Here is a 17,842-nt window from a genome sequence, read left to right on the forward strand (position 1 = left end):
CACACCTCTCTCGTGCACACTCTCCCGTCACACCCTCTGTAACACTCACCACAGGCGTGCATTCTTCCTTGCCTTTGACAGCGCACTCTTTCCCCATGCACCTGTCCGTCACACACCTTTCTCGCGCACACTCTCCCGTCACACCCTCTGTAACACTTACCACACCGCGCTTCCATGTGCTCCCTCGCACACGCGCTATGACTGACTCACTCTCGACGGCACACTCACTCCTTGGCGTGCACTTTTTCCTCACACACCCCATGGTCGGACATTCTTGCACACCTCGTTTTTCGCACACCAGACCTGTTGCACACTTCACCAACGGCCTCTCACGAACACCCGGGTCCATCTCGACCCCCAAGCTTCTTAAATCACCTGGCGCATCATACGCACGACCATATTGGTCACCACTTACACCGGGTCCTCTTCCTCTTCGCTTCTCCTCCATCACCTGCGAATCCCTCATCCGGTTAATGAGCACATCATCACGATCCAAACACAGACTTTGGACCAATTCTTTTATCTCCTCTTTTATCTCTTTCTTATCCCCTCTCCGTCGCTTCTTAATTTCGCTCACCCCTTCTTCCACTTCTTCTAATTTCTGCTTCACCTCTTTTATTTCCCGGTACGTCTCCTCAAGTTCGTCCTCTAAGGCTACCTTGACCGTTTCCATGTGTGTCCTCACCTGCCGGTCCTTCGTCTCCATTACCTCTATCACCTCGTCCAACCTCGTTGTCAGTCCCTCACGTACCATCTGACATTCCCTCTTCGTCGCTATTAAGTCATCTTTTAGTTCTTTCTGTGTCGCCTTTAACCCTCCTATTACCGCTGTGTTCTTCTTTACCTGGTCCGTTAGTTCTTTTTGTCCCTCTGTCAGTTGTTCTACTTCCTGCGTCAGGTCCTCTATGCCCCCTTGTAACTTTACAGTCCCCTTTCTCACCTCCTTCTCCATGTGCTCCTTACAGTGCCTCACCTCCTCGCGCACTCCTCCGACCTCCTCACTCACACCTCTTCTGATCTCTTCTCCCATCACTTGCATCTCCTGCCCAGATGCCACCCTCATCTGCTCCATTTCCTCCCTGTGAGCATCCAGTTTGGTTTCTACCCCCATTCTGACCCCCTCTATCTGCTGCCCCATTTGTTTAACTTCCCTTTCCGCTTGGTCCCTCATGTCCCTCAATTTGCCTTCCATCCTGTTTTCTAACCCCTCTAACCCCTTTTGCATCCCTTCCATTTGATTCTCCTGGGCAGCCATTCTATTTTCTACCCCCGTTAACCCCTCCTGTATTTCCCATAATCTATTGTCTAATTTCCCAAATTTCTTGTCTAATCCCTTAAAATTATTGTCTAACCCCTCACCGGTACCCCTCGCTTCGTCCCTCATTACCCCCATTTGACCCTCCAATCGCTCACCCTGAGCTACCATCCGGTTCCCCATTACCCCCATTTGGCCCTCCAATCGCTCACTCTGAGCATCCATCCGGTTCCCCATTACCCCCATCATTCTGCTTTCCATTTCTTCGCTATTCTTGTCCATAAGGGCCTTCATTTGTATGAAAAAAAGGTCCAAATCTACCAGCGGCGCTACTACGGTCGCGGGCGTGGGCGCCGTGGCCATGTGCGAGGCGCCATTTCGCGCACCCGCAACCTCGTGCGCGACGACGCTATTTTGCGAATCTGCTACCCTCACTGCTTCGCTCTCCTCTTGTCCCTCATTTTGGTCCTGGATCGACCCTGCCTCCCTCTCCTCTACCGGAACCCAGCCGTCTTGGTCTGCCATAGCGCGACTTTCAAAATTCGGGTTTTTATTTTTTTTGTAAAACACAATTAAATTTCGCTGTTATAATTTCGAGCGCGTGAAACGCGCTCCGGATCGAATCCCACTTCCCGACACCAAATGTTACCCTAATGGTACAATTGGTGTTCCAAAATTTGGGCCTAACAAATTTAGTCCCAGGTCCGAATCCCACTCCTGACACCAAATGTTACAGACGCGGTTTTGGATGTTGGTTTACCGAGCGGTTTGGTATGACCGCGTCTGCACAGTTTACCCGATTATACTCGAACGTTGGCCGAATCGCGCTACGCTAAATCAATTGAGGAAAGGACACAACGGCTGGGTTAAATGACACGACACCAGGGGTACAGTTCTCAAGACCTCCGGAGGAGGTTATAATATTTCAGAACGTTGAGATTACAAGGACAAGAGGTACAGCATAGGAAGGTAGGCACTTAATCACGGTCTTATAGTAGCCCTGACAGACCACAGATAAACAGGACAAAACTGACTCACACAGGGATTGATGGCAAGGAAGGGCAGGTAGTCGAGGCTCAAGGTGCACCTTGGCTCAGGGGCAGAATCGACCCGGTCCGGTCCAGAGATGCGGGAGGTCTCTCAGCGCTCGGAGGTGGCGACTTCTCTTTCCAAGCTGGGGGCGCATCTCACGTCACGTCCGGTAAGTGGCTGCGTATATCCAGCGGGGAGTGACACGCCCTCGGCTCGTTAGCTCCGCCCCAGATGGAATCGGCCCGTTGCTTCTTATTGGGTGCGGGGGGTTACCGGGCTCCGCCCTTGACGAGGGGCCGACAGTCAGCCCCTTCGTGGTAACCCCGCCGGCGCACATGGGCAATGGCGGCTAACCGAGCCGGAGTGAGGACGCACACTCCCCGCGCGCTGTTGTTGTAGTTGTTGTTGTTGTTGTTGTTTCATGAGGAAGATGGGAGGAGGTATGGGGAGGTCCTAAACTCACTACTGGTGCCATACAATCACATTCTGGTGCAACGAAGAGTCAGAATTAATGGAAACGAGTCCTTAACTGACATAGACTAAGAATAACTAGCAAGATGTCTGAAAGTTGTCTACGTGAGATGCGGTGGACCTGGGCACGACATTTAATGGGGGAAAAAGGGGAAGTTCGGTTCTACAGAGTGTTGTTTACAGACAATGGGACTAGGGAATGGGGGATTGGGGATAGTTGGGGAGTATTGGGGAAATAGGGGAATATTTACAAGCGGATATGGATGGAGGCCAAATCCCATATCCGCAACAATATGTATTTCTTTGGTTTGCAGTGGAACAAAACAAAAAAGCTGAAAAAATAACTAAATCTTAGCTTATTCCACAGAAATCCTAAAATGGTCCAGACAATATTGTTGGCACCTTTTAGAAGTTGTTAGAAATAATTAGATTTCAAGCAGGTGATTTTCCTTTACTCTGGAATTGAACTCACCTGTGGTGAGTTGCAGGTGCCTGTGCCTGCAATATAAAAATCATTCATTCAATCAGTTTGAATAGAGAAAAGGAGTCATTCTGCTGTTTTGTGTCACTGTGTGCACCGCAATGAGCATGGAGAAAAGAAAGCAAACCAGAGGATGGTCTGAGGAGGTCAGACACAAGATTGTAGCCAAGCATGAACAATCTCAAGGCTACAAGTCCATCTCCAGAGACCTTGATGTTCCTGTGTCCACCGTACGCAATGTTATCAGGAAGTTTAAGGCCCATGGCACTGTAGCCAACCTCCCTTGACGCGGCCGCAAGAGAAAACGCAAAAAAAATGAAAGGTAGGAGACCCAGGAGGACCCAACTGCTGAGAGAGAGACATAGAAAGCCCGACTGGAATTTGCCAAAACACACGTGAATAAGTCAAAATCCTTCTGGGAGAATGTCCTGTGCACAAATGAGACCAAAATACAGCACATCATCTCTATATTTACAGAAAATAAAATGAAGCCTTCAAAGAAAAGAACACCTTCCCTACGAATCAAACATGGAGGAGGTTCAGTGATGTTTTGGGGTTGCTGTGCTGCCTCTGGCACTGGGTGCCTTAAATGTGTGCATGGCATCATTAAATTAGAAGATTACCAAGGGATTTTGAAGTGGAATGTTCAACCCAGTGTCAAAAAACTGGGTCTCCGTCGAAGGTCATGGCTCTTGCAGCAGGACAATGATCCCAAACACACTTTAAAAAGCACCCAGGAATGGTTCAAGACAAAATGCTGGACTGTTCTGAAGTGGCTAGCAATGAGTCCAGATCTAAATCCCATTGAACACCTGTGGGGAGATCTGAAAACAGCAGTTGGGAAAAGGCACCCTTCAAATATGGGAGAACTGGAGCAGTTTGCACATGAAGGGTGGGCCAAACTGCCCGTAGAGATGTGTAGGAAGCTCATTCATGGCTATAGGAAGCGCTTGACTGCAGTTATTTTGTCCAAAGGCGGTGCTACCAAATATTAAGTCTAGGGTGTCAATAATTTTGTCAATGCCATTTCTTTTTATTTTCTGTTTTAAAAGGATATATTAAGTTCTGAATCCAATACAAAGATTCTGTCATATTAACAGTGAAATAAAGAATTGTGGAAACCAAATACTTTTGTCAATTTCAACTTATTGTTACGTTTCTGGGGGTAGGCATGAAATACCTCATGGGGAAGTTTAGAAATGTGTAGATTATCATGCTCTGTATGCCACGAAGCCATCTCAATGTCCGTGAGTAGACCGTCTGTCCGGGTCTCGATGTACGTAAGTAGACCATCTGTCCAGGTAAGAGCATTTGCATGTCGCCATAAGGGGCGTGGCTTTGTGCTAATTAATTCTAGGGTTTAAATATTAATTCCCCAGTGTGTAATTTGCCTCCTGTGGTCTCCCCTTCGGTTTTATTACATTCGGCCAGCCAGGAAATTGAGGGCTCAGTAAAACAACTATAACAAATGGACGCATTCGCTCGCAGCGCCACCAGGGCCGACAGAAACAGCATTTGCCAATCGGCAAGGGAACGACGTCATCCGAACATTCCCGAACCACGATTAGACTCTGCCCCCCGACAACTTGTGATGGGGAGGCCACGCCCCGAGCTATGTGACTGGTTAGAAAGACATGGAGTGATGATTGAGGTGCGCTCGGTGATTGGACAGAGTGTGACGTCAGCATGGGACATTCGAGAGCTGAAGGAAAGAGAAGCTGTCTCGCCATTTTGGTCTCTTTGTCCTGCATTCGTCGGAGGTGGTCGCATTTCTCTGGTACTGGCAGAGAATCGAGCGGGCACAGTATTTTTAGCCTCTCTCTAGCTTGGTCGCAGGCGGTGGCGCATCTTTGGCTTGTGTGCGCTTGTGGAAAAAGACTGAACAAGAGAGGTTTGGGGCAGTCGGCAGTGCGAGAAGGACCTCACGTTGGGACATTGAGGAGTGCGACTCCGCGCCATTTTGTGCGCTTCCTGCACGGTGGTTTGGAGGCGACGAACGACCAGCACGCCTTACTCGCCATTTGGGGACGCAATGCTGAGTGCCGGTCGATTACCAAAGCATTGTTTATTTTCTTTTACTTTTGTTTCCCCCATGTTTGTATATGAGTCTGAGTAGAGACGTCTCAAATTAGGAAATCGTTTTTACCTCACATTCATTTTAGTTGGGTTACAATTACTTTTAATGAATTCATTATTTGTTGAATTTTACTTTTCTTGTCCAGGTTCGTTTTTGTTTGTGGGTTCGGATTAACCCAGTGTTGGCCGTCCGTCCCAGGTAAGACTTCGAACCTTCCCGCGCACGCCAGAAATAATTCCGCCAAGTTTGATATACACCTCAGAGTTAAAGCTCGTTCCAGTCATTCGTCCTCTTGGGGTGTTAACCCCAGGGACGTGACGATATTTTAGAGAAAATTGTCAATTATTTGAAAAAAGTGCAAGGGTGCCAATATTTTTGGCCACGACTTTATGTATTTCAATCCTGACAAATCTCACACTCTCACTATCTCTCTCTCTCTCTCCAAAATGAGCATATGGCAAACCATATCTACTTTTCTATACATAGTCGAGGCTCATGGAAGAGGTTAACTTTCTTCGCAATCCTCTTGAGGAAGTTGAATCATTCAAGGGGCAAACCACATTTGCAAGTTGGCCTCCAAAGCCAGTCACCGACTGGGCAACCTTGGTTGTGAAAGGTCTTTTCTTGGCCAATCTGAACTCCTGACAACATACAAAGCCTTCATTCGCAGCTTGATGGAATGCTGCTCTCTTCTTTGGGATAGCACCCCTGCCTCACACCCTGCCCTTCATGATACCATGGAAATCAAGGCCCTCAACATCATTGGGATCTCCTGTGATGATGCCGAGTGTCTAGGCCTGTTACTCTCACATCTCCGAAAGGTTGATAGCCTTTCTACATTATACCACCTCTTTTTTGTCTTGCACCCTTTGCCCTCTCTTGGCTCAGTCCCTTCCAGGATTCTGTCTGGTGGCCATGGCCTGCCAGTATCCCTCTTTTTGGTAAGCTCTCAAAATCCAGGCTCATTAATCTCCACCACTCATTTGTTCTTCCTTTTTTTCTTGCCTGTAGAACGAACTTCCCGAGTCTGTTCAGTCCCATTCTTCCCTCCAGGGCTTCAAGACTGCTGTTCACCATGACCTCAGGTACCCCAACCACACTCAAGATATCTTCTCCCGCAAACGACCCCAATTCCAAACTCTCCCTTTTCCAGCTTATTCTCCGCTCTCCATTACCCCCTTTTAGTTTGTTAGTTGTTTGTTCCTTTTCTGTTTCATCCCTGCTTTCCCCTACCTCTTCATCATGAGTTTCATTCAGCTTGTGTGTAGCTTGTTCACCCCACGTGCTCCTTCCCCATTTCCTTACAGCATATATTAATGAGCATGACTCAAAATAAAGGTAAGATCTCTCTGGCCATTCTCAGAGAGCCACCTCAGCGCCGACGAGTCTGGCATTTCACTCAGGCCGACTGGCACGGTCTGCAAGCAGCCATCTATCATCTGGACTGGTCTCCCATCTCTACTGCCTCTGACATCAATTCTTCCTGGGAATTCTTCCAAAGCAAACTGCTCTCTCTCATGCACAGATTTATCCAATCTCGTCTTCAGTTGTCTTACCCTTCCTCTCGTCCATGGTACACTGAATCTTGTGGTGAGGCAGTTGCCCTGAAACAACTTGCCGTTGCCTCTTGGAAGGCAAATCCAACTGAAGGCAATCTCAGTTCCTTCCATCAAGCTTGGAACAAGTGTGTGCCTACCCTCAGGAGTGCCAGGAAGCACCATCTCTCCACACTCAAGAATGAACTCTCAAACCTGTCTCCTTCCTCCAAATCATGGTGGCGTCTGGTCAAATCCGTTTCTGGTGTTTGTTCCCCCTCCACCCCCTCCCTTACCTCAAATGGCTACACAGTTGACACCACATGTGACAAAGCTGAATGCCTCAACTCTGTGTTTGCCTCAAAATCTTGTGTTCCAACCCCATCTCTCTCTGTTCCCACTTTACCCAGTCGAACCCAACTGCTCCTGGACTCTGTGTCCTCTCCTGACAAGGTGGAGAAGTTTTTGTCAAACCTAGACTGGTTCTGCAACTGGACCAGATGGCATCAGCCCACAGGTCCTAAAATCCTGCTCTGCCGCTCTATCTCACCCCCTCTCTGTTATTTTCACCCTCTCTTTTGCTCAAGGTCATCTGCCAGCATCTTGGAAATCAGCAAACATTACCGCTTTACACAAAAAGGTGCAAAAACAGATCCTTGCAACTACAGACCAATCAGTCTGCTCCCAATTATCAGCAAAGTCATGGAATCCATCATTGCTTCGGATATCAAATCCTTCCTCTTCTCCAATGGCTTGATCTCCGATCATCAATTTGGATTCAGACCAGGTCATTCTACTCTGCACATGTTGCTTCTGCTGTCTCAACAATGGATGGAGGTCCTCAATGCCAAACAGGAAATCAAAGCTCTCTCCCTTGACATATCACGTGCCTTCGATACAGTCTGGCACCCAGCTCTGCTCACCAAACTCTCCTCCTATGGTAACCATGGAAATCTCCACGCATGGCTTGCGGACTTCCTCTCTGGTCAAAGTCAATGTGTGGCCCTGAATGGATTTCTCTCATCTCCCCCTTCCTGTACTGGCTGGAGTTGCCCAAGGTAGTGTTCTGGGCCCTGTGCTATTTCTGGTCTTCATCAATGATCTCTCCGACTCTCTGGAAAATACTCTCTATCTCTACGCTGATGACTCCACTCTCTGCCGAATCCATTCCTCATCCCTCAGATCGGCAGTCTGCAGCCTCCTCACTCTCTGCAGACCTGGACAAAATCACAGACTGGTCAAACAAGTGGAACATGTCTTTCAATCCTGACAAATCTCACACTCTTACTGTGTCTCTCCAAAAAAGACCGACTGGAAAACCCTCCCATCTACTTTCTCAACAATCCTCTACAAGAAGTTCTGTCGCTCAAGCTTTTGGGTCTCACTACCTGCCATGATCTTTCTTGGGAAAACCACATTTCCAAGCTGGCCGCTAAAGCTAGTAGCCGACTGGGCATCGTCCGTCGTGCGAAGTCCTTCCTTGGCACACCTGAGCTCCTCACCACATACAAGGCTTTCATCCGCAACTCAATGGAATACTGTTCCCCCCTCAGGGCTGGTGCTCCTGCCTCACACCTAGCTTGGCTTCACGCTGTTGAAACCAAAGCTTTCAGAATCATTCGAATCTCCTGCGATGAAGCTAACTCCGAGGGCCTTTCACTCACTCACCGCAGGCAGGTTGGTGGTCTTTCTGTCTTCTACCGACTCCTCTCCGGCCTTGCTCCCCCAGCTCTCTCTGGGCTCTGTCCCCCAAATATTCCTACAGGTCGCACAAGATCTGCCAGCAACCCTCTTATAGTTAAACTGCCAAAATCTAGGCTCTCTGCTCACCTTCACTCTTTCATTCCCCTTTTCTCCCACCTCTGGAACAAACCCCCCCCACTCCCTTCAATCCCACTCCTCCCTCCAGGTCTTTAAAACAGCTGTTCACCACCATCTCTTATCTACCCCCATCCAAAACCTTGATCTTTTCTACCCCTGCTAATTCACCCCAGATGCATTTTTTTGAAATTCCAACTTCTTTCTTTGAAGTCCTTGCAGTGTTCATATGTTTTATGCCTCTCGCACCTCCCCCCCAAGTCCTCTCCCTCCCACATTTCTCTCAATGTCCCTGCTCTCAAATGTTGTGTTTGTGTCCTTCCCCCTCTATCCCCATCTTGTCTACCGCTCCCCTTATTTTGTGTTTTATGTGTCGGTTTGACTTTTTGTGTGATTAATGTTCGCTCTTTCACGAGCCTCGATCTTGTATACAAAAAAAAAAAAAAGTAATGAAATTGTGAAGGATTTATGGAAGGTCACTGATGCTCTGACGAAGGGTTATACCCAAAACATCAGCTTCACTTTGCTTCCATTGTAGTTAGCATGTCTTTGTCAACTTCTAGTTGATACAAAACTAGCAAAGGAAATTATGACAGGAAACAACTTTGTGGGTTCAGAAAAAAATATCTCACAGTTTTGTGAGTTTTCATCAGTGTTATTGCAATGCACAACCTGAAGCACCTGCATATAAATAAACATCCAGGCACACAAGCACTACCAGCACAGCTTGTGTCCCTCCGATCAAGCGTCGATTTCGGGATGAGCGTCGATTTTGGGATGAGAGTGGCTGGGGCAATGGAAGTGATGAGGCTTCATATGAAGAATTTCCACAAATGGGTAATGCAGCGTCAAGAATCTTCTGCCTCTCTGTCAATTAACAATCAGAAAGCATTATCAAATGAGTAAAAGCACATGTTACTGAAGAGCTTTAATAATTTCTAGGAATCAAGAAGAGTAATCATACAAGAACACATCATCATCATTATCATACAAAAATACAAAATATGGTCTCTGTTCGTCTGACTGCCTAATTTCTCTTTTCCATGCATTCGGTTGTTATTTTTTTCCATCTCAACTAAACTTTACAGGATGTGTCGGGGTGACACCATGGAAGTTGCAGCGACTTCATTTGTCCCCCTCCCTCAGGGAGTTTTCGCCATGGGCGAAATCTGTGTTAAGGTGTATACCCATGTTAAGATAGCTAATCGTGGCGTTTTTCCAAGGATACTTATAATTTTAAAAGTACAGTAACTAGAAAGCATCTGAAAATGCAATGCCCATCCATACCCGCTTTGTATTCAGTCTTTTTCTTCTTCTGTATGCTAAACATGACACAAACAACAAAACAACATGCATTTTAAAGGCCATTTTCCCTGCTAGAGCAGGGGTTAGCCTTGCGGTCCCCATGACAATCTTCTCCATTTTGCCCTATTTTCTGCATCTCTCCTTGTTAACCCCCTTGCCCGCATTTCTTCTTCCACCATCTTTAGCCAAGTCTTTCTCGATCTTCCCCGTCCTCTACTTCCTTCTACATTCATTTCCATCACTCTTCTCAACCAGTCACTTTCATCCTTCCTCAACACATGACCAAACCATCTCAACCTGTTCCTCTTCACAGCATCAATCACATGCTCTATTCCCATCATCTTTCGCAATTCATCATTTGTCTTCCTCTCTCTCAATGATACTCCACACATCCACCGAACCATTCCCATTTCCACCCTTTCCAGCCTTCGTTGCGGCTCTACATTCATGACCCATGTCTCGCTCCCATAAATCATAACACTTCTCACACATGCAGCATACACCTTTCCCTTCAGCTTCAACGACACTCCCCTCCTCATCAGCACGCCACTCAGTTCCCGAAACTTCTTCCATGCACATCTCACTCTCGCAACCGTTGCCGAGTCTGATCCACCTTCTCCATTCAGCATGTCTCCGAGGTAGCAAAATGTTTTCACACCTTCCAGCTTCACGCAGTCTCCAAGATCCAACTCAACATTTCCTCCATCTGCAGCTACCTCTGTGCACACCTTACATTTGAATGTAGTTGCCACACTGGTTAATGACCCTCTCAGACCACTACATTTTTGATGAACCTGTAATGAAATTGTATTTAAGGAACCCAGGAACGCATTAAGAATGAGAAATTCTCATTGGCAGATCGAACTCGCCGATTTCTGCTACACAATCAAATATCGCCCTGGGAGGGATAACCTGGTTGCCGACGCCTTATCGCGGCCGGCGACGTGTGCGAGTCTCATATCTTTTGAGGATCTGCGCGCTTTGCACGACACCTTGTTGCCTTCCTGGGGTGACGCGTTTCGCTCATTTTGTGCGTAGTCGTAACTTGCCCAACTCGGTTGAAGATATTCGTCAGATCTGTTGCATTTGTTCTGTATGTGCTGAACTCAAACCGCGTTTTTACAACCCTCCTATGGGAACGCTGGTCCGAGCAACTAGGCCGTGGGAGAGACTGGCGATGGATTTCAAAGGGCCACTGCCGGCATCACCGGCATCGAGTAACTCTTGTTACCTGCTCACAATCGTTGATGAGTTCTCGAGATTCCCTTTTGCTTTCCCGTGCGTAGATATGACAGCCGCCACGGTTATCCGGTGCCTGCAGAACTTGTTTTCTATGTTTGGGAATCCGGCCTACGTGCACACCGATCGAGGTGCGGTATTCCTGTCCCAGGAGGTGAGGAACTTCTTACTCCAACATAATGTCGCTTCTAGCTATACCACTCCGTATAGACCGCAGGCGAATGGACAGGTCGAACGCTTCAATGGTATTATATGGAGAGCCGTTACGCTGAGCCTTAAGTCCCTCGGCCGAGGCCTAGACAAGTGGGCTTGGTCGCTACCTGTGGCACTGAACTCGATCAGGACTTTACTGTGTATGGCTACCAATCAAACTCCCCATGAACGGATGTTTCATCACCCGAGGAGTTCGGGTAGTACCCGATCTTTACCTAGTTGGCTTGCAGAGCTGGGACCGGCTTACCTCAAACATGCGGTTTGCAGGAGTAAGTATGATCCACTAGTGGATAAGGTGCAAATGCTCCAAGCTAATCCCGAGCATGTTCGTGTGCTGATGTCTGATGGACGCGAGTCAACTGTCTCCGTACGCCACCTGGCCCCTTGCGGGGACATCGACGAACCAATTTACGAGTCTATGGACTCTCCCGTTGCTCCGCCTGTGGAGTATCTGCCGGCCATCTCACCGCTAAATGCACCCCAACCTGTAGGCTCTGTGGTGCCACCTTCGTCACCTGACTCAAGTGGCTATTCCGACGCAGGGGACTCCGGTCTTGGGGATGTAGCACCCGGTAGTTTCCGGACCCGTGCCGGAAGGGAAATTCGTCGCCCCGATCGCTACGGATGGACCGACTGACATGGACAGACAATCGCTGCCCCTACTATTATGCTGCTGCGTGCTTGATTCCTGCCTTAGCGGAAGTGTAGTTTTAACGGCGGGGAGAATGTAATGAAATTGTATTTAAGGAACCCAGGTGTTATGCTCTCTCCAACCACTGAGCAGCGTATAAAAGAACTCGGTCCAGTCATCACTCCGGATCACTCCTGTGGCATTTAATCTGTGACAGCGTAGACTCGAATGGTGCGTATATTTAGATGATCCAGGCTTGCTTGTACTGATTGATAATTGCTGGACTTCTCCTTGATTATATAATCCTGATATATTGCATGATCGTATTTTTACAGGATGTTGCCAGAGATCGAATTTTCATTAAACCTATTATTGGGACAATGTTGTGGATTTGACTTTCACGACAGAACCCACTCAGCGCACATTGTACATTGAATGGAGTTCACTCCGACACCCTTCCTGTAAACAGCATATGGCCACTTCCCAGTTCTTTCCACCTCACGACATGCTTTACCACTTGCCATCACCTTCATCTTTTCTATATTCACCTTCAGACCTTTTGTCTCCATACATTCCTTCCACTTGTTCATCTTTTCCTTCAGTCCATCCATACTTTCCGCAATCAACACCAGATCATCTGCATACAACAACTCCCACGGTAAACCCTCCTTTACGTTCTGAGCCAGCACCTCCATCACAGCTACAAATAGTAGTGGACTTAGTATCGACCCCTGATGCACTCCCACCTTCACCTCAAACTCACCACTGTTCCCGTCCTTCGTCCTTACAGCTGTGCGCGCTCTTTTGTAAATTGCCATCACTGCTCTGATCAACCATTCCTCCACTCCTGACTTCCTCAATGCCTGTGTCAATACTTTGCGTGGAACCCTATCGAATGCTTTCTCCAGATCAACAAACCCAAGGAACAACTTCTTTCTCTTCTCCATGTACTTCTCCTGCAACTGCCTCACAATAAAGAGCGCGACTGTCGTTCCTCTTCCTGGCATAAATCCAAACTGCATTTCGTCGATCTTTACCTTCTTCCTTATCCTCCTCTCCAACACTCTTTCCAATACCTTCATTCCATGCTCCAATAACTTTATCGCTCGGTACGAGCCACACTACAGAGGGTCACCTTTCCCCTTGTATAGAGGGACGAGGGTACTCAGTTCCCAAACCACTGGAATGCGGCCTTCTTTCACCACCAGATTACAGATCTCTGTCATTCTCTTCACACCCCAAGTTCCTGCTGCCTTCAACATATCTCCCACTACTCCTGTCGGCCCTCCTGCTTTTCTACTCTTCATTGCTTTTATCTCTTCCTCAACTTCCTTCTCTGCCGGTCCTAAAACTGGGTTACTATCTATGTTGCCATCCCATTCATTCTCTGTATTCAACAGCATTTCTATATATCTTTTCCATCTTCCTTTAATTCCATCTGGGTCCACAACGATTTGTCCCACTTCATCCATCAAGCAACTCACCCCCATCACATCAACCTCCCTTTCGCTATCTGCTTTGCAATCCTGAATACTGCTCTCTGACCCTCTTCCGAATCCAAGCGTTCTCTGAACATTTTCCTACATGCCTCCTGCGCCTTTGCTACCTCTTTCTTTGCAGCCTTCTTGGCTGCCTTATAACTTTCATGCTCTGCTTTTTCTCTTCCCGTACCCTTCGCCTTCTGCCACTCCTTGAACTTCTTCCTCTTCTCATCAATCCTCTGTCCAACTTCATCATCCCACCACCATGTTTCCGAGTGCCTCGGTGATCCTTTTGTCCATCCACATACCTCACCAACGGCTCCCAACAGACTATCTTTCATTGACATCCAACCACGTTCAAGCTCAACCACATCATCCTCTACCCTACTCAGCCTCTCTTTTAATGCCTCCCTTACTGTCACCTCTTTCAACCTCCACACCTTCATTCTCGGTTGGTACTTCACCCGCCGAGCTCTCCTCGCACCTTTCACCCTTATGTCGCAGACAACCAAGTGGTGCTGTGAAACAGCCTCCTCCCCGGGATCACCTTTGTGTCCCGAAGGTGCCCCCTATCTCGCCTATGCACCATCAGGTAGTCAACGGTTGTCGTCGACCCACCTGCCGTGTATGTAACAAGCTTATTATCCCTTTCTGGAACTGAGTATTACAAATCAACAAATCAGCTCCATCAGCAAACTCCAAAATCCTTTCACCTTCTCCATTTCTTACACCATATCCATAACCCCCATGAACTCCCTCAAAACCATCCATACTCCTTCCCACATGTCCATTTAGGTATCCTCCTACCACAACAACTTCCTCATCTTTCACGTTTTCCATCAGCTTCTCTATCGCACATCAGAACTTGTCCTTGTCTTCATCGCTCCAACCAACCTGCGGAGCATATCCCAAGATGACGTTCACCAAGAGCTTTCCAATCATCATTTTCACCATCATCAACTTTTCACTCACTCTAGTCACACTCACCACACTGTCTACAAACTCCTCACAAAACAGGACACCAACACCATTCACGCCCTCCGGGCACCCTTGCCACACAAACTTGTATTTCTGTCCCTGCCTACCCTTCACCATTCTCACACAACTTCCCTTCCATCTCGTCTCTTGCACACAACATATGTCCACTCTTCTTCTGACCAATACTTCCACCACTTCTCCTGATTACCCTGTCATTGTCCCTACATTCCATGTCCCAAACCTCAGAAACCGATCTCCACTTCGGGCTGTACCCTGCCCATTTGTAGTTGTAATTGTCATGATTCTCTTTTTGAGGCAATGTTTTTAATGGCCGGATGCCCTTCCTGACGCCAACCCTCTTAGCCAACCCGCCAACCCTCATGCTAAACATGACAAAAGCAGCTAAAGTATATATTTTAAAAATTGATGGTTTTAGGTGATCTTGACCATTTGACCTGAAAGCAATACGCTTCAGTGATCCAACATGCAAACCCTGCTAAATTTTCAAGTCAATTGCATGAAAATTGACGATTTTATGCAAGCTTCGTCTTTGACCTTATGATCTCAAAATTAAAAGGTAATTGATTGGTGAGCCAATTCAGTGACCCAAAGTGCATATTCTTAAAATTCCATGTCAATCCGATGAAAATTGACGATTTTATGTGATGCTGACCTTTTGACCTTTTGACCAAATTATTAATTTGACTTCTCCATTTTCTCATAATGAAGCTTTGTTGAAGGTTTGAGGCCAAAAGCTCAAATGGTAAAAACGTTATGGCCTGGACAGACACACAGAGACAGACAGACATACGCACGCAAAGAAGTGCCATGTTAACGTGTATAAAGAGCTTATCGTGGTGTTTCGAGTTTAGATCTACTGTAATCTATATACCCCAGAAAGAATAATAACACGTCCTTTCCTGCCAATTACGCAGGAAACTGGTGTACGGGTTATCGTAATAAGAGACTGATGGTCCCCATATCGCAAGCTTTATATAAAAAATGTCATTCTTTGACCAGAATATTCCACAAATCTTTTGATATGTAAAGAATGTGTTGTTTTTTTTTGTAGATAACATGAAAGTGGGGATTAAAAATCATTGGTGTAATTTTTACAAGAATAACAAGAGCATAAGGAGGCAATGGGGCTGAGCCAGAAATGTGACAAACACGCTTACCTTGTACGATTATTTCATTGTCGTATTTTTCGGATTCTGAAACAAAAGCATGTGTTTTGTTTAATGAGAATGACTATTACTTCATCTTGCAATAATATCTCAAGTAGGTGGAATTCAGGTAACTTTCAAACCTGAAAACATTTTTTTTTTTGTTTGTTTTTTGTATACAAGATCGAGGCTCGTGAAAGAGCTAAAACAAGGACAAGTTACAAGGATGTTACAAGGATGAAGGATGAAGGATGTTACAAGGATGAAGAAGAAAGTTTGATGAGAAAAGACAATTCATTTTATCAAGTTTGCACCAAGAAAAGAACAATATATTGTTGCGGTTTTGTAAATAAAGGCAACCCCCCCCCCCCCCCCCCCATAGTTAGTTACACCACAACATGTAGCCTCGTATAGTTAGTTATTTCTTATTAAATGTGAAGTATAGTCTCCTTCCCGGTGTTAGCATGCGTTGAGGCAGGCAGGGTAATGGTAAGCTTCATTGAAGCCTAAAGTGCCTCGTCATGGGCCTAGGCCAGGCCTTGCAGGCCCGAAGGAGGAGCTAAAGGGCGTGGCCAATGAGCAGCGAGCAGCCAATGGGAGCTGAAGGGAGTGGCCGAGGACGACCAATGAGGGGTTGTCACGATACGTGACCCCAGGTGGCCAATGGAGGCCCGTGGAACATTTGAGTGAGGTTTCGGGGGGGCTATAAAACCCGGCCCAGACTCCCAGCTCGCTCTCTCTGGCAGGTTGACTCTCTCTTGCAGGCGCTCCGATCTCTGAACTTCTTCTTGCCGGGTTCCTGCTAGCCTTTCCCTCCAACGCGAGTTTTTGCCAGAACGCTATACTCTCCCTCGCTTGCTTGGCTCCTGCAGACTGAGATACGCGCCCGAGTTCCTGATACGTGCACGTCATTGATCAACGCCCCTGCCGCGATCATCTCCGGCTGCGGTGTCCTGGGTTGGAGCGATTCTTAGGGGTTTCCATCCAACGAGCCCATCCAGGCAAGCTGCACGAAGCGGCCGCGCTTTGTGCGCATTACCCTCTTCCTTCCCTTCCCCAAACGAATGAGGGCCCTTGTCTGGGCACCTAGGTAAGGCCGTTAAGATTCTTCACATTGTCCCGTTTCTGTGAATACTGTGCATTGTAAATAAATCCTGTGTTTGGTTTCCAACCTGGCCGTCATCGTCCTTTCCACATTGACCTAGCATCGCCCCGAATTAAAACCGCTCGATCGGGTTCGATAGTGTTAATGGCATGAGTTACGCGACGCACAACCGCTCGGGCGTCCAGTATCAGCATGACTCATGTGGGGTTCAGTCCGCGTTCTCACAGCTGTGTGTGTCGAAGGTACTCGGGTCGTGACCGTCAACCCTTCCGCGCATAGCTGCGGGCTCCACAGCTGGAATTGCTTTGCAATCCGTCCACCACGAGTGTAGTGTGGTTGGCGGCCTCTTGGACTCGGAGTTCGAGGGGGAGCAGGGCTTAACCCCCCCTTAGTACGTCGACGAACCCGGGATCCACAACAATTGGAGTACGGCACTCCCCTTACCGAGGGGGGTTTAATCCCCTCATCGTTAAGCTGGCCGTCTCTGTTCCTGGACCCACCCCGCTCCTCTGTGGGATAGGATTGGCCAAGGTGATTGGTCAAGGTATTCCCGGACACCTCTGCCAATCCTTCCACAAAGCAGGTGGATGGCCCCGCTCGAATCCCGGACAAGATGGTATTTTGCCGAGCGGTTTAGCAGTCCGGAATCCGAGCCGATAGCAATAGACTAAACCCGATTGCGAAGCGGCTCGACCAAAATCATGCCCTCATCAATAAACAACAAGTTAAGAAAAAAAATTGTGGTGCGGAGGTCACTTAAGAACAGGGCATTTAACCCTCTCAATCTGATTGGAAAGTTAGATGGCAACTACTGTACACTGTACATCGATAACACCTGGATAATTAAGTAGGCCTAAAACTCGAGCACAAAACACTCCTGCACAAGAACCAAACACTGAATGCATCCTTCGACGAATTCCTAGTGTTTAGAATGTTAGAAAACGTATTGGAAACTGTTTGCAGTGCCTTGTCCTCCTGTAAGTGTAACATACATTGTATCTGAGATTTGAAATTAAGAGTTACTGTTCGTCATCTTCATCGGATTGCAAAATGTC

The 17,842-nt window shown here is 47.4% G+C and overlaps 1 long non-coding RNA gene across 1 annotated transcript in view; it reads right to left on the reverse strand.

Annotated features, from left to right (window-relative positions):
• Positions 1-9,119: 9,119 nt before the first annotated feature.
• LOC144889350 (uncharacterized) overlaps positions 9,120-17,842 on the reverse strand; it is a 29,935-nt gene continuing 21,212 nt past the window's right edge. Inside the window, exons 2-3 of the long non-coding RNA XR_013621703.1 lie at positions 15,695-15,730; positions 9,120-9,536 (exon numbers count right to left, since the gene is read on the reverse strand). This is a non-coding gene — a long non-coding RNA (uncharacterized LOC144889350). The remainder of the gene's footprint in view (positions 9,537-15,694; positions 15,731-17,842) is intronic.

The sequence above is a fragment of the Myxine glutinosa genome, unplaced genomic scaffold (genome assembly GCF_964187855.1).
Source record: "Myxine glutinosa unplaced genomic scaffold, kmMyxGlut1.1 SCAFFOLD_2995, whole genome shotgun sequence".
Lineage (NCBI taxonomy): Eukaryota > Metazoa > Chordata > Myxini > Myxiniformes > Myxinidae > Myxine > Myxine glutinosa.